This window comes from Triturus cristatus, chromosome 12 (genome assembly GCF_964204655.1).
Source record: "Triturus cristatus chromosome 12, aTriCri1.1, whole genome shotgun sequence".
NCBI lineage: Eukaryota > Metazoa > Chordata > Amphibia > Caudata > Salamandridae > Triturus > Triturus cristatus.
The window spans coordinates 48,906,786-48,930,044 of NC_140595.1; the positions used below are offsets into that span (position 1 = coordinate 48,906,786).

At 44.5% G+C, this 23,259-nt stretch overlaps 1 long non-coding RNA gene across 2 annotated transcripts in view; it reads right to left on the bottom strand.

Annotated features, from left to right (window-relative positions):
* Nucleotides 1–8,455: 8,455 nt before the first annotated feature.
* The window catches only part of LOC146772407 (uncharacterized), a 60,940-nt gene continuing 46,136 nt past the window's right edge, over nucleotides 8,456–23,259 (bottom strand). The window contains exons 2-3 of one of the 2 annotated variants that reach the window (XR_014972357.1): nucleotides 12,869–12,973; nucleotides 8,456–12,282 (exon numbers count right to left, since the gene is read on the bottom strand). This is a non-coding gene — a long non-coding RNA (uncharacterized LOC146772407). The remainder of the gene's footprint in view (nucleotides 12,283–12,868; nucleotides 12,974–23,259) is intronic. The other variant, XR_014972356.1, reaches the window with a different exon arrangement.

The window sequence follows — 23,259 nt, forward strand, 5'->3', positions numbered from 1 at the left end:
GGCCACCCTTATCCTATTTGGAGGCAGTGGTTAATTTGTAAAAATATAAGTGCCAGGGTTCTTGGACGGAGGCCACTTTAGCTTGCGCCACCATTGCCCCTGACAGTGCTGCCAATGACAGTACCAACACAACTACTCGCCATTGCACTCCTACAAGTGTGACTTCAGACTATTCCTGGCCTCCCAAGTTACAAGAATGGCTTAGGCTGCAGGCATTAGTAATTTTTATTGTATATTTAATTAATAAAGAACTGTTGTTGTGCTCATATATAAATTAGATAGCCAATGCCACTTTGTGGCAGACTGTCATAAGTGCTGGTGTTGATAATTAAGTGCCGGTGCTGGGCACCAGAAACCACCGGCTCAAATTAAGCACTGCTTGGAGGTCACAATATCATGCATCAGTGCCTTCGGAAAACACTGATAAGATTGCATCACCTCAAAGAGGGTGGTTCCTGATTTGCAAATGTGAATTTGTCCCTGTGGGACTTCTTCTTTGGGAATCGCATCAGCAACCTCGTAGAGAGCAGGGATGGTCCAGGGAAACACGGCCTTTCCCCTCCCATGTGATCCCATGCCTGCAAACATTTTGTTGTGAAAGCAGCACCTGTCCCTTAAATGGTAACAGGGATCTTTTAAAAGAAATGTGCTCTTTTTGGGAAAGCAAATGTGAAGGTGGGGTTCTGCTAACTCTTGCATCCTCTACCCAGCTACCACCATTTGGCATCGCCTGCAGCAGACCCCCAACGAAAACCTTGGACCACCACACTTATTTTTCTTTTATAAATGAAGCACTGACAGCAGGCGTGCACCTTTGTATGTTTTGAAAGTTGTTGGGAACTTAGAGAAATGTTGGCAAAGCCGAAGATGCATACATGTGTGTATCTGGACCCTGAGATCAGGTTACTCAGCTTACAATTAAGAGGGCAGGGGGTTCAACAGAGAAGGAGGAAGAGAGTTCTGGTTAACCACGGAAACCAGAAGTGGTAAGAAATGGCACCTTTAGAAACAGGGGGGAAACAAAGGCCGTCTGTTTGACTGAGACGTAAGTGAGAGAGCCCATAGATATACAACAAGGTGCATATTTTGCTATAGGGCCTTATTACGAGTCTGGCGGTCCATGGACCGTACGACTCATGGGGGCGCTGCTGTGGCAGTCTTCCAACTACCCTACTACAACCAGGGTGGTCTGGACACCCTGGAACCACTGCAACCGCCAGAGATCCCTAGCGGTCTTGTGGCGGCCTTAAGACCGCAGTATGCCTCCGCCAAGCATATTATGAGTTTCCTCCCCGCCAAACTTTTCATGGCAGTGCGACCACCATGAAAAGTGTGGCAGTGAGGAAACAAAGGGGTCCCTACATGATTCCCTTGTGCCTCTGCGCCATGGGGTGCATGCAGGGTGGTACATATTGTGCCCTCCTGTGTTCTTGCACCCCAGTGCCTGACCAGCATGGGCTGCGGCAGTCCATGTCGTCCAGGTACTGATTCTGACGTTCCCATTGTGGTGCCTATTTCATAGGCACTGCCGTGGGAAAGCCTAAGAACCGCCCGCCAGACAGGAAAAAACTCTTCATTTGGCGGGCGGTTCAACCACGGGTTTGGCGGTGCAAGCGCTCCCACACCACCAAACTCATAAGGCCCACAGACTTTAGGTTTTATGGTATAATTTTAAATTGCACCTTTATTTTTTTATATACATTTTTTTCTCTTATTTGGTGTTTAACCATATTTACGTTTGCCGAGGGTAAAAAATGACTGAGTGTATTTGCACATTTATCTGACTGATAAATGGACCTCTTATTTTAATGCCTGGCTTGGCAGTTTGGGCTGGACTGTTCCCATGAGGCACCGGGTCAAGACTGATTTGCATATAGCTGGGTCTGAACTGAGGTGGCGGAGTGAGCTAAAGAATGATGATGGATTCAACCCAGATCTGTGACTGGGGGTGAGTGTCTGAAAAGTTTCAGCGCTCCTTCAATCATCTCCTTGTGTTTGCTTTGTTCGCCCTAAGTTGGCAGGGTATGCCCAGACGTGGGTTCCTTGCTCACTTTGCCACTGGATTCAAGCAAGCCTGGCTGAAGACGGCTGAAATGCCAGAAACCGGTCCTAGGAAGCTTGTTTCCGGTCCAGGGAAGGCATGGCTTGGCAGTTCGGGCTGGGCTGTTCCCATGAGGCACAGGGTCAAGACTGATTTGCATATAACTGGGTCTGAACTGAGGTGTTGAAGTGAGCTAAAGAACGATGATGGATTCAACCCAGATCTGTGACTGGGGGTGAGTGTCTGAAAAGTTTCAGTGCTCCGTCCATCATCTCCTTGTGTTTGCTTTGACGGTCTTTAGTGCCAAATACCAGTATTTTATTGAACAGTATGCACATATGAAAACGTTACTATGGTAAAAGTGTCTACAGGTATTTCATCTCTATTAGGAAATCTACACTGTTTTTAACTCCTCATGCTGTCAATGTGTAAATTGTCTGAGAAGGATGACAGAGCGCATGGAGAGACACTCAAATGAAGGACTGATTTTCAAAAATAAATACAGACAGGAAAACATGATTTTGTTTCCTATTAGAAAACATGTGACAACATCAGTAACAACAGAATTTTGGTGCCATAAATCTCATCTGACCATCACCAGCCCACACCATTTAGGTCATAGCATCTCCGATGGATGAGATTATGCCCTTATATGGTCACAGCCTATCCACCAATCAGTGTTAGGATCAACAGCCCCCTGGAGTGTTCTTGCTACAAATAAATAAAATGTTCCTTTAATTTACAGATGAGTATACAACAGAGTAAAATATGACTAGGTCAGTTAGGAGGGAATACGCAATTGAAAGCAGGTGAAATAGTAGGAAAGCCTGGCAAGGGTTTGTGGTTGAAGCCATGCTGTTTTTTCATTTTTGTTTCCTCTGTGGGGGCTGGGGTTAAAGACTGCCTGAGAGTTTTCTCTGAAAAAGGACATGCCTGATGCCTGTCAGACAGAGCGAGGCCTATCACCCTTCACCGCTTTCAGTGTCTCCAGGGTCCAACCTGCTCTCTGACAGACTGGTCTTTTCATCTAAAAGGCTTCACGAGCACTTTCCGCCATTCAAGGGATTCGCTGGCCCCTTGCCAGCGTCCAGCATTAGTTCCCGCCATGCAGGAACACGACAGGATGAGAGAGGCGAAGTTACTGACCCTGGCAAGCGGGTGCCAATCATTGTCCATCACGCTGACTGGTATTGCAAAAACAAGCCGAAAACAACAAGAAGCCGGGATTTTTTTTTATTTTATAGTTTCACACTTGGCCGAAACATGTCGTGTCTGATGGATGACAAGGTGGAGAAAGATGATCATTTTCAGTTTGAATAATAAAAAAAACAGCATTGAGGGTGACAGGTTCTGTTATGGCACCCTAAGTTCTGCTACTTTATATTCCACTACATTAAAATCATTTCTGTCCCTTATATTACACAATCCTCTTTTACGGTGCAGCCTATTAAGGTATGGTGTTGCTACTGTCAGCTACATCACTTTATGTTACTCTAACAATACTGACTATGGAGTGAATACGTAAATAAAAATACACATTTGTGATTCACAACAAATACCTGGTGTGGTATCTGGCTAGGTACCACTAGACAGCAGCGCAACCGGATACCAAGATAGAAAAAGTAAAAAGAAAAGTTTTGATGGATATCCAGGAAGTCAAATAACTGAATTAACCTTTGATACTAGAAAGGTAGAGAGTCCACAGTTTTTGAACCAGGGGACAAAAGGCGTGCCCACCGTTTGACCTGCCAAAGGTTTGTGAAAGTGTTCCTGAGGCGGCGAGACCGGACCTACTGGTTAAGGTGCAGCTTGAGACACACCGGACCAGAGAAAGAGAAGGTCTAATGACCAACAGAGAAGCATCTTAACACGCCTCTTCCCTTTACGAGCGCTGAAACCCAAGACGATGGCAGGAGCACTCTCCTTTCCGGACTTGCTTTTATCTATACTCTGCTGAAATTGTACTACATACCTGATTGAGATATATTTTAGGACAATGGCCAGAATACTGGAGGATACGTATGATTCATATGCTTTTTAGACCCATATTATATGGGACCACATACAGTTCTTACCTGGTTTGTGGTGAAACTGCTGTCAAAGATATAGTTTTTGCCCTGAGGAAGTCAGTGGGTGAATTTTCCCAAGACGAAACACGTGTTGGCTACATTTGGCGATGTCATTTATACCAACCCAATTACTGTGAAATCAGCTGTATATCTCCGATTGATAAAGTTTCAAAAGAAGACAAGAAAATCAAAAGAAGAAAATTTTCACTTGAGAACACCTTGGATATGGACATTTTATTGTATTGAGTTTACCAATGAATTTCTATTGGTGTTTTGCCCGGGAACAATATTTTGTTTATTGTTTACCCTCTGTGTCCTTTGGCCACAGAGGTTCTTTTGGGACGTGGGTGGCCGTTCCTTTTTGTTCCCTAGAGCATGTTTTAATAGAATTTGTCCATTACTACAAAATATTGGTTCTGAGCAAGGGGTAACCTAGCCACGCTTCGGAGTCTATCATCTTCCCGGTATGGTTGAGACGGGGAAGGTTGCTCAAATGATCAGAGATGTGGGCCGTGCACCAGAGACCTAGAATGAGATATGATGCAGTACTCTGAAATACCTGAACTTAAGCCCAAAATAATGCATTCCTGGAGTCCAGGAGTGTCCAGCATAGGTTGAGGAGGGGCAGATCCCTGCCAGCTTTTCAGAAGATATATTGGCTATCTAGAAGAGTATCTTTTAGGTTCACTGTGTGTAAAGTTATATGGATATCCTGAAATTCTGGCTTCATCAGATCTCCTGGACAAATGCTCAACACCTTGCAAGGGCAATAAATGGATGTTGGGATAACTGTTTTCCTAGTCTATAGGGAGAAGATTTGGAGGAGCAATAAACAGTTAAAGATGAGCCTGTTCATTTGGGTTTAGGACACAGTCTCATCATACTTCAGGTCAGTGGCCACCACACACCAGTCTAAAGACCTCTAGTCATTCGCCTTCACAGGACTTATGCGCTTAAGGTCTAGATCAGACGTACATTATAGAGGGGAAGGAACAATAGCTTCTCCACAGGAGAGGTGCCTGTAAAGCCCATGGGTCTGGTACAGAGTCAGGTGCATCTCGTGAGATATAGTAGAAAAGACACTGAAGAGGTATAGAGAAAGGCAGTGTTTAAATGAATATCTAGAAGTGCAGGTACTCACTTACTAGAGTACCCCTTTGCTCTTGAGAAGTGCCGGTACTCTCCTATTAAATGTACATCAGCAGTGCTGAGAAGTGCGGGTACTCTCCTTCTCAAATCAAGGAAGTGCAGGGACTAAGTACCGGACAGTACCGGCCCATTTAAAGCACTGGATAGCTAGAGAAAGAGAGAGCGAGCGAGAATTAGGATCGCAGAGAAGACTACGGGTCCTGGAAATAGATGCTCAGGCAATTAACAGGCAAAAATCAATATTTACCTTCATTGGCTTCCGCCCAGCCTTTGACCGGGTGTACGAAGCCAGGCTGTGGGGGATGCTGGGAGAGGCGGGTCTCAATCTGTACCTGGTGTCATTTCAAATTTTTGAGGGCCATAGTTTATCTCAGGAGCCTGTTGCTGGGGCTGGGGTTGGCGAATACCAAGGCTGCCTGGTGTTGAATCCACCTCATGTCTCTTTCTGCTACCACCGTACACTTCCTGTCTCTTTTATCTCATGAATACCGAGGCCACCTAGTCTTGATTCCACCGCACGATCTTTCTTCCACCACCCCAACACTTCCTGTGTCTTTATCTCATGAATCGTGAAGCTGCCTGGTCTTGACTCCACCTCATGTCTCTTTCTTCCACCACTCTACACTTGTCTCATTATCTCACTCTCATGGGTTCTTTTTCATCCCTGTTTTTCTCTCTCTTTCTCCAGTGGCGTAACAAAACTTGAGGGGGCTCCACTGCAACGTACGCGGAGGGGCCCCCTCCGAGCTCAATCAGGAGCTCTCCAGCTGAAGTACTGTGCTGAAATGACCCCCTGGAGTTTGGGGCCCCCCGCACTGCGGGGGCCTGTGTTACGCCCTTGTCTCTCTCTCTCTCTCTCACACTGTTTTATCTTTCTCCTTGCCCTTCTTTTTCCCTTTTCTGACTTTATCTCTCTCTCTCTGGGCCAAAGTCTGATTATAAAAATAAGTCCCGGTCCATAAAAATGAGCGTAGTCCGCGACATCTGCAACCACTGGTGCAAATTAAGCATGATTTGTCAGGCAGAAGATCTTTCCTGAATCTTAAATAAAAATCCCTGCCTAACTCACCGGTGTTAGAATAGGGAGAGTCTGGGTTTCATAGGAAGCGCCCACATGCCACAATCCAACAGCAAATTCTTTAGCTACAACGCAGCTGAAGGGGAAAACCTGTATTTTCTGAAAACTGTGCTGACACATCCCCGGGGAAGAAACAAATCCTTTGTAAACTGCAGACAGATAGAAAATATAACAGCAAGCAAACAGACCACAAGCTGCAAACCCAAATGGGACCTTAGGCCCTGCCAAGATACACATATATATATGCCGCAAAAGCTACAACCTTTGCAACAACCTTCGGATTGCAAACCCTTCCTTTGTATATGACCATCATCTCAACGATGTGCCTTCGAATATCGATTTAACAATATCGATGGGAGAGAACATCGAAAACAAAATATCGACTGGTAAGTCAAGATTTTTTTATTCCAACTCCATATATATGTACCTACATGTTACATACATCTACAAGGTACGTAGATGTGGAGTTAGTAATAGAAAATGTATATTTCCCTATATGCACTTATCTTTCGATATATTGCCCCTCTCTTTTCTGTCCTTGATATTTATATGCCGCGATACTGTTGGTGTCGATATTCCATATTACAATCCATCTCAACCCGCCAAGACCTCAGCCGTACCACGTATTTTTTTGCAGTTTTATATAGCACAAACTTGACTCGAAGGTATCAGAACGCTTTACATGAGCACAGTTTGCATTACAGATGGGCACATTCATTTTTAGGCAAGGAGAGATTCAGTTATATGCCCAGAATCACAGGTTGTTTGACCCTCCTGCCAGACTCAAACCTGGTTCCCCAGCTTCAAAGACGGCCGCTTGGGACACTAGGCCCAGGCCAAGGTCTTGGTAATTAATTTTAACGGGAATATTGATGTAATGGTTTTGTTGATGTCAACATGTGTCGATGACAAGATTATCGATGTGACAAGGCACGCCATATAACACGTGAATGACTGCAACCATTAGGGAAAGCGAAAACTACAACCGAATGGTCCAAGAAGCAAGGAAAAACCACACACCTAGTTCCCTGGATCCTTGATGAGATTCAGAATGTAAATGTGAGGACAGACACAGAAACATGGGCAAGTACAAAGATTTGGTGCCAGATGTACGACGGATTTTAACATGCGCAAATGGGTTTTAGACCTGTTTGCGCATGCAAAAATCCTGTGGGCCGTGTACTAACCCTATTTTGCGAGTCGCAAATAATTTGCAACTCACAAAAAAGCATTTAGCGACTCGCTATTAGGAAGGTGTGTTCCATTTCTAATAGTGACCCCAACAGCTATGTAAAAATGTTTTACGACTGCAATTGCGGTCGCAAAACACTCGCAGTTTACCACCCTTCTCAAAAGGGTGGTAAAGCACTCGCAAACTTTGTGAATGCATGCACAGTTTTTTTAAGGGCAGGCAGTGGTCCCAGGGACAACTGCATGCCCTTAAAAAATGAAAATGAAAAGTTACATTTTTTTTTAATGCATCCTGCTTCAGGCTTAATTTTTTAAAAAAATAACATCTTTTTTTAAAAGCAGTTCCAGATATGAAGGTCTGCTGAGCCCGATAGGGCCAGCCATTTCCAATGGGTTCACAAATTGCGACAGCCTCATTAATATTCATGAAGCATGCAATTTGCCACCCCATTGGGAATTGCAAACAGTGTCTCAGACACTGTTGTACATTGGCAATTGCGACTCGGAAATTGTGACTCACAATTTGCGAGTTACATTTGCCAATGGTCGTACAGCTGGCTCTTAATAATAGCAAATAACACATGGAACGCAATTTAAGACGCAAATGAACATTGCACAAATCCAGAAAGCTGTATGCTCCTAAACAAATGCACCTGTAGCATTACAACCACTGAGTGCATGCGTGAACCTGAAGCCCCCATAAAATTGCAGCTGTGGAATCATCAACTAGAGAAATCAGCAAAGCGCCCATCTCCTTCTGACATCAGGAAGGAGAAAAGAGACAGACTATGTCAAAAGGAGATTCCAGAAGGAAAACTATCCCATTTTCTTGACGCAAAAATCAGGGACAAAAGCAGTAGCACTGGACAAAGATGATACCAAGATCACAATAAAAAAAATCAGGGAACAAAATGCAATCTGCACATCTTTATGTTATAAAGCCTCCTTTATATATGCCTCAATCATAAATTGACATCACAGAAAATGAGTCCAACATCTTGGATTGGGAGACTCAGACATCCTCCAATGGACAGACCACCATCTTGGGAAGGGCTATTTAATTGGTTTGTTTTCCTCACTTCCCACAAACTCCTGGTGTTCCATCAAGCATGAAGAAGAAGCCCAAGTTTGACATCCTGCACAACACAGTTTTCTTGAGATCCGCTGCCACCTTCCCACTGCGTGGACCACACGACTCGCAGAAAACCCCTCCATGTCACCATGAGCACAGAAGCACTAGATCGAAGTGGGCAGGCAGGATGCTCTCGAGTGGTCCGAGCATGGCATCAGGCAACACGCTGATGGAGAGCACATGGAGAACAGCTTCATCTGAACACAGGTGCTCTCAGCTGAGTTCTTGGTACTGTTCTCTGCACAGACCCAGGTACGAATGTAACTGCAGAAGTAAACATTGACCACCTCTCTCTCATGAAGCACCAGGGTGCTCACCTGAGGCAGAGCTTCTGACATCACTAAAGGATGTTTGGAGAAGCTACTAATGCAGATATTTCCCAGTTGCCTCAGAATTACACCATCCTGCTGCAGCAAACGTTGGCACATATCCATGCGCCCAGCCTCAGAAAGTATATATCGCTGTATGAATGCACTCACAGGGGTATTTGGAACACAGTCTGTCTCACTAAGGTAAGGTACATTGAAAACATGGGGCACGATGTTAAGGGTATATCGTCTAACCAGCCAATTTATTCTCCTTCCGACAATGGTTCTTTAGGTATGAATCATGGCGTCATGGGCAATGGCGATGCCTGTACTTCGTGAAGGGTAAAACAGACACTGGCCCCTTCTGCCCATTGCCCTCATCTTCACCCCTCCTAAGAATATTCATCAAGACATGGGCTGACCTTATTGGTCCAAGTTAGTGATTGGGATACTTGCAATGTGATCCTTCGTGAGTGCGACAAACACTGACACCTCACCGGCCCACCAGGTTTCGGGATTATCCAAGGCTTTCTCTGTAGTAGGTGCTTCTTGAAAGAGCGTCTCATTTGTTAGTATTTCATCTTGTGTGGATGTATGACGTTACAACGCATACTTTTACAACGCATGCACTTACAACGCAATTTTTACAACGCAACATCCACTACAACGCATTCCATTACATCGCATGACACTACAACGCATTTTTAAAAACTACCTTTACAACGCATTCCATTACATCGCATACTACCTTTACAACGCATACAATTACAACGCATAATATTACATTGCATTTAAGGTAAGTATTGGATAGTATAGGGGTAAAAATTACTATTCTAACTCCAGGGGGTGCAACAGTAGGGTAAGTGTTGGATAGTGTAGGGGTAAAAATTACTATTCTAACTCCAGGGGGTGCAACAGTAGGGTAAGTGTTGGATAGTATAGGGGTAAAAATTACTATTCTAACTCCAGGGGGTGCAACAGTAGGGTAAGTGTTGGATAGTATAGGGGTAAAAATTACTATTCTAACTCCAGGGGGTGCAACAGTAGGGTAAGTGTTGGATAGTATAGGGGTAAAAATTACTATTCTAACTCCAGGGGGTGCAACAGTAGGGTAAGTGTTGGATAGTATAGGGGAAAAAATTACTATTCTAACTCCAGGGGGTGCAACAGTAGGGTAAGTGTTGGATAGTATAGGGGTAAAAATTACTATTCTAACTCCAGGGGGTGCAACAGTAGGGTAAGTGTTGGATAGTGTAGTGTAATATTATGCGTTGTAATGGTATGCGTTGTAAAGGTAGTATGCGATGTAATGGAATGAGTTGTAAAGGTAGTTTTTAAAAATGCGTTGTAGTGTCATGCGATGTAATGGAATGCGTTGTAGTGGATGTTGCGTTGTAAAAAATGCGTTGTAAGTGTAGTGCGTTGTAAAAGTTGCGTTGTAAAGGTTGTTCCCCATCTTGTGCTAATCCACCATACACCTGTTTTGTGTTTGGGCACAGATCCGCCTGCAGGTGGCGTCATTTGCTTCTGTCTGGAGGACTCACTTCCTGCCTTTGTTTGATGGTTAGAGCAGTTTAACATGAACTTTACATGAGTCCCTATCTCCTCTACAAGCATCAGCAGTTTGTCATTGGTGAAGTTTGGCATTTTGACAGCTGCTACATGTGTGAGTCCCATGGTCTTCGTGGGTACAGTCACCTGGTGGTCGCTTTTTGTGGAGCTGGTGTCACTGGTGTGGTGTCTTGTTGCAGCCCAGATGCCTCTGTGGCAGGTAGCTGGTAGCTTGTCCTACGCGTGGAGGCACTGGGCTGCAGCATGTAGATGTAGCGTCCTTTATTGCCACAGGTGTCTGCTGGTTCCTGGGATCACTGCTTTACCTGGGGTACAAAGCTCCAGGTCTAAGATGTTGGTGGCATCAACTGAAACTGGAAGCAGTGCTGGGTTTAGGGTCACTTGTCCTGAGGTTGGTGTGAAATGACTGTGGGTGTTATTCCTGTTTGTATGACCTGTGCTTTGTAAAAGATTGTGCACACTTGGGTGCAGATATGTTCGGGACTCAGATTTTCATAGGAAAGCTGGGGGTGATGTTCATAGTGTGTTTCGGTCATAACTCATTTTACAGCACACACCCAGACTGTCCAGTCTGTCCACTTCAGAGGGTGTAGAATGGTCTTGTGGACCCCATTAAAGGGCCTTTAAAAATGATCACATGGCTACAGCCCGTAGCTACTTTGGCTCTCACTGCAAGATAGACTTAGGGCCTGAGTTAGAGTCGGACAGATCTTCAGTATGTCAGCAGCGGACAGGACTATTCTCCGCTGTCTACCTACACCTCCAATGGCCCGACTGAGCTAAGGGATGTTGGAGGTTGTGCCATTTGTCTGGGCGCCCTATTTAGAGTCAGTGAACAAATGGCAAGTTTTTAGTTTCTCTTACCGCCATCCAAAACATGGCGGTCAGGGGAAAATGTCCAGCTGGAGAGAATCACCTATTGATGTCTAATGACCTGGTATCCATCTATTTAGCTGGAAGTCTTCACCACTACACCCTGACCAGAAATCTTAGCAGTAAAGATCCTGGCGTTCTATCTATGTCCCATTTTAAGCTTTCCTTTGAAGGTGGTTGGGCTTTCTCCACCCACTAGCATTCACTCGCATTTGACCCGTGTCTTTCAGTCTTTACTGTATGTCACAAAGCATCAGAAACTCTACCTGTTTAAGGCCACAGATTGTTTTCAGGGTTTGCGCAAGAGCTCTTGAATGAAGTTGTGTATATTTTACAAATATAGTCCATCAGCCATGCAGAGGCCACTGTCGGTGTTCCACCGGAGCATGTGAGATCCAATGTTTGGTGGTTGTAGACTTGCTTGCTATCATAGGTAGCATCTTCCTTTGGGATTGTGCTTTTTCCTGGCCATGGAGCTGGTGCATTCAGCGATGAAGGTGTTGTTTGCAGGAGGTGCGGCTTTCTAGTCCAAGGGTCAGTGGAATGACTGGGATGGTGAGTGAGCATTGGACATAAGTGCATACATAAACAAAGCAAACCCAACGACGGACCACGGTTAAGCACTTGAATTCCAACTGTTTTCCTTCTTAATGGTGTACACTATATTTGTGTACGTAGTGCAACAACTTCCAACATCCGTCGTTGTTAGATGCGAAGCAAAGCCAGAATTTTTACACAATGGAAGGTGCACTCAAATAACAAAGTCCAGATCGATATATATTCTCGAAAATTTTCTTGATCTTCTTATTTATTAAGCAAGATGGACAGCCAACGCGTTTCGTTCCTATAACACAGGAACTTCTTCAGGGCTGTAATCAATATATAGAACAACATGTATAAACAACAACATATATATTTACAATACATTTCCAACACAACATATAAAAATAATTTAAATTACCACATAGATAACAAATCCGAAAATAACAAGACCAACCTAACAGACAAAATATATATGCACACATATCAATATGTTAAAATTCTATATACATAGAATCTTTCTGATCTGAAATCTTCCATCCCAAAGAACGGGAAAAACAAATTATATATAACAACTATATATATCAAAATAATGACGCGAGGAGAAAGAGAGAAAGAAGATGAAAAAAGGCAAACAGAGTCAAGAACAAAAGAAAAAGTGCGAAAAAAGCTCACCACGGAGTTGGTTACATGAAAATAATCTCATTCTATAGTCGTTGAGTCAGAGAATTCCCAGATCACAGTAACGTATCGCACATTTAGTGTATAGCAACACGTCTGAAACACAAATGTAAGAAATCCAATAGCATCATGGGCGCACAAAAAACCGATGGCATCATGAGTAAAGCGTTAAATGCACAGCAGTATTATGTGATTTAAAAAATCTGATCTGAAATCACCTTGCGATACACTCACCTTCAAACATAAAGGTAAAGACGGTATCACTTGACGGTATAAAGTAATGTGTTGCAACCAAGGTTCACTCAAATTGATAAGAAATCCATTGTTGGACAAAATTATCTGAGGAAAACGAGAAAGTATTCTCACCACAAATATAAATTAATGTAATGCGAATAAAGATACATCATTAAAACATCAGAGACCAGAATATCATTTCTTATGATTTAAGAAGGTGAATGCAAATTTGCATATTAACACATAAATATACCTCAAGGAATTATCGACAAAAATAGTAATTAGTAAGAGGCAGAGGGTAACCTGTCTAGAGATTAAACAGTGTGTAGTTATTGTGCGTTTAAAATACATTATTAAAACATCAGAGACCAGAGTATCATGTCTTATGATTTAGGACGGTGAATACAAAAAGTGCATATTAACACACAATTATACCTCAAGGCATTATCGACGAAAATATTTTTGTTAGTAAGAGGCAGAGGGTAACCTGTCTAGAGATTAAACAGTGTGTAGTTATTGTGCGTTTATTAACAAGGTCATAACGCCAAGGTAAAAGAGTCCTAAAGAGAGTTCTCATCCACCATTTTCCAAATGAAAGCCACTACATAAATTAGTGCCAGCCGGGGGTCCCCATGTAGCGAACAAAACCGTGCACATGTGTTGACAAAACCCACAGTATAATGCGACCGTTTCGGAAAAACGCAACATAGCGCATAATCAAAGGACAACTGAACAATCCCCATAAGTCATAATTCAGAGAACAGTCACATTTAGTACAAAAACGGAGCAATCATAAGGCAAATATATCATTAGTACCCACACCCGACACCACGTATCACGTATATAAACAAATGTATCTGTGGATCGTCCATCAACTAGCGACAGATAGATCACGGAAAGTATTGCACATAATTAGAGCGACATATAAGGATCCCCACTAATCCTACATCAAAGGACCATAGCGTATAGTTAAGTAATGCCCCCGTTACCACAGATAAGATCCGGCTGACCGGACTCACCTATACTTTTAGCAAATGTCCGACGGCATGGTAACCGGCAGTAAAGCAGCACAGGACATAAGTGCATTTGGCACCATTCTTAGGACAGGTTGCATGGATATTGACACAACATTCAGCACTTTTGTGGTGCTGTCCTTGACTGATTTGTCTCAGGTCATGTAATGCTTTGCATCAGATGTGCAATCCCTTCTCATAGTCCTACTTCTGTGTTCATGATCAAGACCACAGCAATTATGAAATTCTGCACATGCTGTGCTTTCCGCTTAATTACAGATTTGCCGCCTTTATCTCATAATGCTACATCATCTACATATTTTAGCAAAAAAGAATGCTTGAAGCTGAAACAGATCAAACGTTACTTAAAGCGCAGAGCCATCTTTGTTGTATTTTTGTGAGCTTGCTGAGTACATCGCATGGATTGTGTTACCCAGGGCTTGATTGTTGGACGCCAGCTCTTGGGGCCATGTTTTACTTTGGGAAAGAAAGATATCTTAGTAACTTCCACAGGGTCTCTGTTTCTTGGCTGGCTTGACGTGGCTTTGGGTGCCTACGTATATTTAGGTGATCACGCGTGTATGACACAGAGTGAAATGGCAAGAAGTGAAACTCTCAGGCTTCAGGAAAGGGCCACGAGGCAGCGGTGTAGCTCAGTCAATGAGATTCGAGGGGATGTGAAACTAAAATTTCCCAGTTATAAAAGTAGTGGGCCACTGGGCGAACGGGTGAGATGGCCAAGGATCGGGATGAACTGTTCCCATGAGTAGCAGGGTCAGTACATTCATGGGGCCTCTACGGCTGATTTAGAGTTTGGTGGACAGAGTATTCTGTCACAACAGCGATGGAGTGCACTGCCTGCCAAACTCAGGGCTCGTCTACCTGACTTTCAGTTGGGGGGACTGCAAATGTTACGCCAATGGAGTAAAGAATATTCTGTCCGTATAAAACTTACTCCAGCGGCCCGATGTCATTAGAGGTAAGCCATTCGGCCATGCTCCCTATTTAGAGTGGATGGTTGAACGGCTTCTTTTGAATGGTTTGCCACCACCAGGTATATCCTGGCAGTAAGAAAGATTGAAAAAAAAATGAAAATGTACCCCCAAACCACGGTGTAGAGGTCATTACATTTCGTTTTTCAAAAACAAACTCGTGCTTCAAAATTATTATTTTTTTAAATAAAACTTTGGAAAAGTCTGATGGGCGTCTGTGATGTTTGACGGAGCCATCCATCAAACTTTACCTACACTCACAGGAACCTCCATGACAGCAGTTTATGCCAATGTATGGAAACGTTCACAGGGCTGGCAGACATCTCTAAATTTGGGAGGCAGAGTAAAGGCAGGGTGGCTGCTGTAAAGACCTCCGCCACCCTGTCTACCTTTACTCCATCAGCCAAACCCTAAATCAGGCACTCTTTCTAGAGTGGCGCCATGGGCAAAAATCGATTGGCTAGAATGGTACTCCGAGTGATTGCCAGTGGTTAGAATATTTGCAAGCACTCTTCCCAACACCCTTTGGGTGTTTGATTGCCAGTAGTATGCTTGGAAGTCTGAGACTCTTTCAATAAGATCTTCTATGGGTGTGGATTCACTGCTCTTGTGGAATACTGGTCACCATATGTATATTTAGGTTCCTGGGCCAATAATGAGCAAGTTGGATCCTCTTAGTGATATCGGGATGACGAGAAAACCCAATACAGACATAGCAGAACCGATTCAGTGCCCCCATATCAAACTACCAAGACAAGAATGTCTTTATTACGCGGGTGTCACATCCCAAACACCCCCCCGAAGTTACACCCCTGCAGAGAAGGGAGAAGTGCTGGGAGACAGAGATGAGTCAAGAAAGAGACAGGTACAGAGATAAAAAGAGGAGAGGAGATAGAGGCAATACAAAAAGAACCAAAAAGAGATGAGTTTCAGACACTAGGGAGAGAAGATGGCATCAGGGAAGGACAGAAAGAGAGCGAGAGAACAGAAAGATGAGAAAGGCGAGTGAGGACAGATATGGAATGAAGAACTAAAGAGATAGGTGAGTGAGAGAGAGGGGAGTCATCACAGCTAGGGACAGAGGAGAGAAGACAGGGGCAGGGCTTAGACAAGGCATCCAGAGAGAGAGAGACAGCAGTTGAGTGAGGACACAGAGAAAGGAAAGAGGTGGACGTGGCAGAGAGAGGAGAGACAAAGAGAGAGAAGAGAGAGAACAGGCTCTCAGACCAGGCGGGGAGGACAGATGAGAGAGGAATGAGGCAGGAGTGGAAGATAAAAAAGAACTAAGGAAAGACAAGAGAATAGAGGGCCAGGGCTTGGAGAAGGTGCAAGGAAATGCAGGAAGGAGGAGAACAGTGATGAGACAGAGGAGCAAAGACAGAAGAGAGGGTAAAGAGGTGAGCGTGGGTGATAGAAAGAGGAGAAGAACATAACCAACAAGAAAGAAGAAAAAGGTGCGAGGACAGAGGTCAAGATCAGAAAGATCTAACATTTGGGTGAGTAAAGATGAGAGAGAAAACAGGCAGGAGTGGGCGAGAGGAAGGAGTAGTTTCTTACCTGTAACCCCCGCACATGGGCGGGGATTATTCATAGATTATGACTATACACAGAGATCCCCTACTACAGAAGGCTAGGTGATGGAAGGAAAGAGAGAGGGTAAAAGAGGAAGAGAACACTAAGATGAAACAGTGCTTAATTTAAGTCAGTAGTTGCATGTGGGGTCCATCGGCACTCATTTTTGAGGACTGGCACTTATCCCCAACACACTATGATCCATATCAAGAGAGAGGAGGGCACAAAAGGGGGAAGAAAGAGAAAAACAGAGAAATAGTGAACTAAGGAGAATGCAGGGATGAAAAAGAACCTGCAAAAGTGAGTCACAGAGGCAGGAGTGTCCGGTGGTGGATGAGAGGTTTGAGGTGGAGTCAAGACTACACAGCCTTGGTATTTGGCACTGCCAACATTTAATAGCACCAGTTGGGACCTGCACATATTCTTTTACAAATTAAGCACTGAAGGTGAGTGAGAAAATTAGGGAATAAAGAGGAGGGAGATGAGAAGAGATGATAGAACCATGAAAGAGACATGAGGCTACCAGACTAGGGTACAAGCAAAGATTCAGACAGAGACGAGACAGGCAGCCAAAGAGCGACATCAGGGGAAGGTTGTGGGTGAAAGAAACAGAAGAGGTGACTGAAGCAGTGAGAGAGTCCAGAGAGATGAGACTGCCAGACATGGACACATGGGAGAGGAGGGAGTGGGGGAGACAGGAGTGAGCCTCTACGAAAAGTCAGGAGACAAGGAGGATGCAGAGACAGGAGCAGTCTATTTTAACATGCCTACAGGTCCAATTATGACTTGAGACGGGATCTCAAGCATAAACGCGCTCCCTTTAGCTCTCCTTGTACTGTTTAATGGCCATCTACCTGCACAGTCATCTCATCAAGTGACACTGAGAAATATAACGGTCAGAGCTGCCGGCTTTGGAACTGGGGAACCAAGTGCGAGTCTCGGCGTCGGCTCAACACCCTGTTATTCTAGGCAAATCCCTTGATCTCCCCGTGCCTACCACAATATTAATGTATCCTTGTGTAACATAACTAGTGCTCGTGTATAGCGCTCCAATACCTTCAGGTTGAGTTTGCACTATATAAAACTGCAAAAAAATAAATAAACAAAATGAGATGAAAGCTAGAGAGGTGTAAGAGAGTGAGACAGAGACAAGCTGAAAGAGAGGACTGCTCAGAAGAGCCTCATACACCCCTGGCAGGGAGGAACAGTTGTCTAGCTGCTGACTCCAGCCTCTGGAGGGAGCTGAAAACAGAACATTGTGTTGTTCCAGCCGTCCCTCCTCTCCCACTTACAGTAATTGACACATTCATATTCAGTGACTGACCTTCCCACTGCCGGTGAGTACACAATGCCCTTGGAGTGCTCTCTCAGGGCCTCACGCCCTCACGCCTGCCTCTTTATTTCCACGCAGCGGACAACACCTTCTCGTTCCAAGAAAGGTGAATATGCACTGACAAAGCCAATAGGTATTTCCTTGGCAAAATGATGCTACAGTTCTATTTAATTTTACATTTTTATTGCAAGCATATGCAACAAGAGAAGAAAAGAAAATAAGAAAAATTTGCAGCAGATGGAATTAAAAAGGAAAACACGAATGGAGTACCGGGAAAGAGGAATGATAGTACAGTAGGGAAAAAGACTTGGTGGGGGGAAGAAGGAGGTGAAGCGAAAAGCGTAGTAACTAAACCGAGTACAAGAGCGGGTAAAAATCAGCAAAATGAAATGCGAGAGACAAGATGATGGAAGGTAGAATCCAGAGGAAGTTGGAGAAATTGAATAAAAGCAGCGAAGACCCTGAGATTTGAAAATAGCGTGATGGAAGTACTTCTGTGGCACGCCTCCTATACCCCAAAGTTGAATTCAGGGAGCTTCACCCACAGTGGATTCTACTTGGAAGCTGCCCCAGCTCCCCAGAAGTGCCCAGATCATGTCTCCCTCCAGTGATATAGCTCTCTAAAATGTCTTGAGTGTTTTTCCTCATCCAGCTTCTGCGAAGAGACTCACCAGAGAGCTGCTGCAAGGTAATTTCGCCAGTGCCCTTATTCACAGCTCGCTGGGCACATGTCTTGGGCAGCATCATTAATCTCTACATAAGGAGGTGCTCAGATGACTGACAGCTGCTCTGCTTTCTCTTCAAAAGAAGCATAGGACAATCAACTCACCTGTCTTGTGCCCTCCTCCGTGTGCTGAATCAACTCACCTGTCCTGTGCCCTCCACCATGTGCTGAATCAACTCATCTGTGTTATGCCCTCCACCGTGTGTTGAATCAACTCACCTGTCTTGTGCCCTCCACCATGTGTTGAATCAACTAATCTGTGTTGTGCCCTCCACTGTGTGTTGAGTCAACTCACCTGTCTTGTGCCCATCCACCATGTGTTAAATCAACTCACCTGTCTTGTGCCCTCCACCATGTGTTGATTCAACACACAGTGGAGGGCACAAGACAGATAAGTTGATTCAACTCACCTGTCTTTTGCCCTCCACTGTGTGTTGAATCAACTCATCTGTATTGTACCCTCCACCATGTGTTGAATCAACTCACCTGTCTTGTGCCCTCCACCATGTGTTTAATCAACTTACCTGTCTTATGCCCTCCACCATCTGTTCAATAAACTCACCTGTCTTATGCTCACCACCGTCTGTTGAATCAACTCACCTCTCTTGGCCCTCCTATGTGTGTTGAATCAACTCATCTGTCTTGTGCCCTTCGTGTGATGAATCAACTTACCTGTCTTGTGCCCTCCGCCATGTGTTGAATCAACTCACCTGTCTTGTGCCCTCCACCGTGTGTTGAATCAACTCACCTGTCTTGTGCCCTCCACCGTGTGTTGAATCAACTCACCTGTCTTGTGGCCTCCACGGTGTGTTGAATTAACTCACCTGTCTTGTGCCCTCCACCGTGTGTTGAAAAGATAGGTCCTTACCTACCCTTGAGACAGCGACTGTAACACAAGCAAGCCCATGAGTGATATCAATGCAAGACGGGGAGGGTGTAACTTTTCGCACAGCGTGAGGTCTTGGATTCAACAGGTTCCTTTGTTTTCTGCCTATAGCCCACAGACATAATGTTTTTCACTCCACCTGCTTGACATCTGAAGGAGATAACACCCATGCCCCCTAATTAAAGGCCACATTCCACCTCTACCGAATGGTGGTTATTGTTGCATTAATGAACCCTGTACGATGCATTATCCTGAGGTAAGCGCCCTTCAATTTCAGCTCCAGACAAATGATTTGGGTGATGGACTCTTCATTTTATGATACCTTCTAGAAGGTTCACTGATGCTAAATCACACGTCAATCCACATCAGAACCCAGGACAATGCTGTGAAAGAGGTAGATCGATTGCTAAGGCAATATGTAGACACTGTCATGTTGGACCTGTTGGCAGAAGTATGTTGTTAGTTTCTCATTTTCTTCTGATTCTAATGAGGTCTTTCTTGATCCCTGAAGATCACAAAAGAGTATTCAAGATTCCAGAGAGTACATCCTACAAAGACAGCACGCAAACTCAAAATCTATTGTTACCCACTGGAAGAAACAACATTTTAACAGGGAAGGATATAGTGCTCATTAGTAGAGTAATATTGAAATATGGCCATGTTGTTCTCTTTGAACTTTGGGTACATGATGCACTTGCCTTGAAAGAGCTCTAAGGCATACCATTCGGAGCGAAACATGTGCCAGACCATTTGATGAACGTGTTCAATTATTTGATGTACTGCACAGGAGTACCTACGAAGGGATAAATGAAGACGCTGAATGATAAAACGAAGAAATACCAGAGTACTCTAAATAAAATAAAATCTGAACCAAGTGCCATTTTTTCAGCACCTCTAGGATTTGTTTATTGACTAGATGCGGAGGCCAACCCCAGTGGGAACAGAAGTAGCAGCTGCGATTAACATAAATCTAGCATAATTACTACAAGCACTTCAATCAGGAGGTTGAGTAGAGACCTCTTCTCATTTCCACTTGGAGTCACCAGGAGGTTTGAGTTGTTGGGCAATGGTTGCTGTCTCATTGATGATCAGCGTCTCACAAAACAACACCTGTCTATCAATTGATGGACTTCAGAATAGAGATGCTTCAGAGCTGGCTTGATGTGGTCAAGGAGCTTGGATCTGAAGATGGTTCTTGGACCAGACTTAAAGTTTAAGCCTGTTCTAGGAGGTAAGTACTAGATCTGCAGATGAGGGGTCCCAAAATCTAACACAGGCACAGAATGTAGGATAACTTTAGCAAAGCAGACAAAGTGATTAGAACTTCCACAGGTATGAGAGCTGGAGCCTGGGGGACAATTTATCTCTGAACCAATACACCTGGAATCCAGGTCCTTGTATAATTTGAGCAGGTGCTGGTCTTGTCTCTCTCTCTCTATTGACATGAAAGCATAACCTGGGAGGCTGGTGGGGGCCCCCATCATCTGAACTTCTATTCTATCTTGCCTTGCTTCTGCCATCCGAGTCTGTATCTCAGGCGATTTCACGGCCATCTTAGTTCCTCCTTGTATAGGAGCAGACATTCATTACTGTGGCTCTTTATTTAATGTAAGAATGCTGAGGTGGGGGTCCTTGCCTGGTGGTAATGTATGTCTTAAGGCTTCCCTCTCCAGGGGAGATGCCTATAATTTAGGGTTTTTTCTCTACATCCTGTGATTTGCAGGGACAATGTTGCACCAGCATGTGATCCTGCCTCCTCTTCCTGTAGGCTCTGAATCCTAAATTCTAACCCCAGTGGCTAGCCAGGACCCCTTCAGTGTCCTTGACTCTCCAGCGGTAGCAGTGGCCAAGCAGCCAGGCTTCCTCAGAGAAAGTGATGGGAGGCTTGATACCTTCTAAAGTGTAACACAATTCCTCACAATTATTAAAGGTAAATGTCTGGGGAGATGCACAGATGGAAGAACTGGAATATCTTTTATTGCTATTTAAAGTAACTGAGCAGGTAAAATGGTGGCCAAGGTCAAAGGTATAGGATCTAGGCAATACAGCTCCGGAGTGTTGACCCTTCACAGATGTTGCATTGCTTAACATAACCAAGCTGGCAGCAAGGATACTGGCTATGAAATTAAACGCATTCTTTTACCCAATAGGTAGGCTTACAAGTCACACAATCACCCCTGTGAGTGTCTGTGAACCCCTCAGGCTACAGGTCTTTCCCTGAGCAAGTAGTACTCTTGCATCGCGCGTTGCAGGACCTTTGTGTTGTGATAATGCATATACGATGGGCCTGATTGTAGGCATATATGTCTGCACATCATATTACAGTATGCCTGTAATTGAAAGGGGGACTAACTGTTTAAATAGTAATGCTAACAAACAGGGGAGGAGTGTCACCCCACTAAATAGTGCCCCAAGAGTGCCCCAAGAGATGGAAAAATAAAATGGTAATACAGTTCATTTTATTTAATTTTATTTTTCAAAACCCCATCCCAAGCTGAGCGTCAGGACAGGGGGCAGGGCTTTCTGATTTCTGCTGCGGCTGCCACTCAGGCAGCAGCAGAACGTAGTGGTGGCCAGGGCACTTTAAGTTTAAAGTGTGCATGTCACGTTGGCCGACCATCTTATGAGGGCCAGCCAGACATGTGCATTTTTAACCTCTCTAACTCAGCTGTCCAGCGGGGTCAGAGACAGCATAGGGCTCCGATGTCCTCGGAAGCGCCGAAGGAGGCTACTTCCTCCAATCCTGGCGCTTCTTTCCTGCTGCATGAGAGCAGCACCAGGATTGGTTACTGCAGCCTGCCTGCCTGGAGAAGACCCGAGTGAGGAGGATGGTGCACCAGGAAGGTAAAAGGATTTTTTTTTCTTACTTTAAACTTTTATTTTTGTCCCCCGCCCTCCTTACATGCCAGCCGCCACTGCTAACAAATATGTGCTCAATCACCACCTTTTCGGTTTAGAAACTCCATGTTTTCTGACTTGTTCAAACTAAGAAGGGATATACAGCAAACTTCCTAATTCTCTAATGGACGTGTTGTAACCACAACTGCAAGAGATGACGACCTTGCAGAGACCTGGTAATAAGAAGAGAGATGTAGTATTACCTTCCACAGCTTTTTTATGCTTGAGCAGAGGGACATTGTCTACTCATTTTTAGGTCTCGGCTAGCGAAGGCTGCGCTTGCGCAGTCTCGCTCGCGAGAGATAATGACTTGGAGTAGAGGGGCTTGAACCCGCCCCTCTTCTCCCCTGTTCTCCATTGGCTGGCCTCTTGAATGCTGGCCACCCATTGGAGAAGAGGTCCGTCACTCCGAACAGGCCCCGTCCTTTTCGGATTCGGGGGCGTGTTTTTTTCAACTTTTCTAATTATCTCCTCCAGCCAATGGCAAGAGGAGAGAAAAGCAAAACACGCCCCCGAATCCGGAAACGCCGCTGCCTTTCTCCGAGGCATTTCTGCTTCGCCTCGGAGAAAGGCAGTGGTGTGCTTGTTCAAACTGTAACAATTATCACCTCTAAAGGCATGTGTGTAAATGAGTCCTCTTTCTTTCCCAACAATTGATACATTATTATTCAGCATAAACCAAATGGTACATATAATTTTAACACGAAAAACACTCATTCTTCTCAAGAACGGGACAGACGGCAGAGCGAAACACACCGATGAAATAAAAGGCCTGCCAGCTAATACCCTCTGATGGCCCTTTCCGTTTTCAAGTGACCTCCGAGAAAGCAGATATCGGCATCGGAATTTCAACTCACCTCTGTCGAAGCAGGTCAACCTTTCCTTTTCACGGGTTCTGCCTGAAAATTAGACTGGGGCTTTCTTTTCTCCACAAATGTGTACGCGCGCTCCGTCTCGACCCCAGGCACACTTT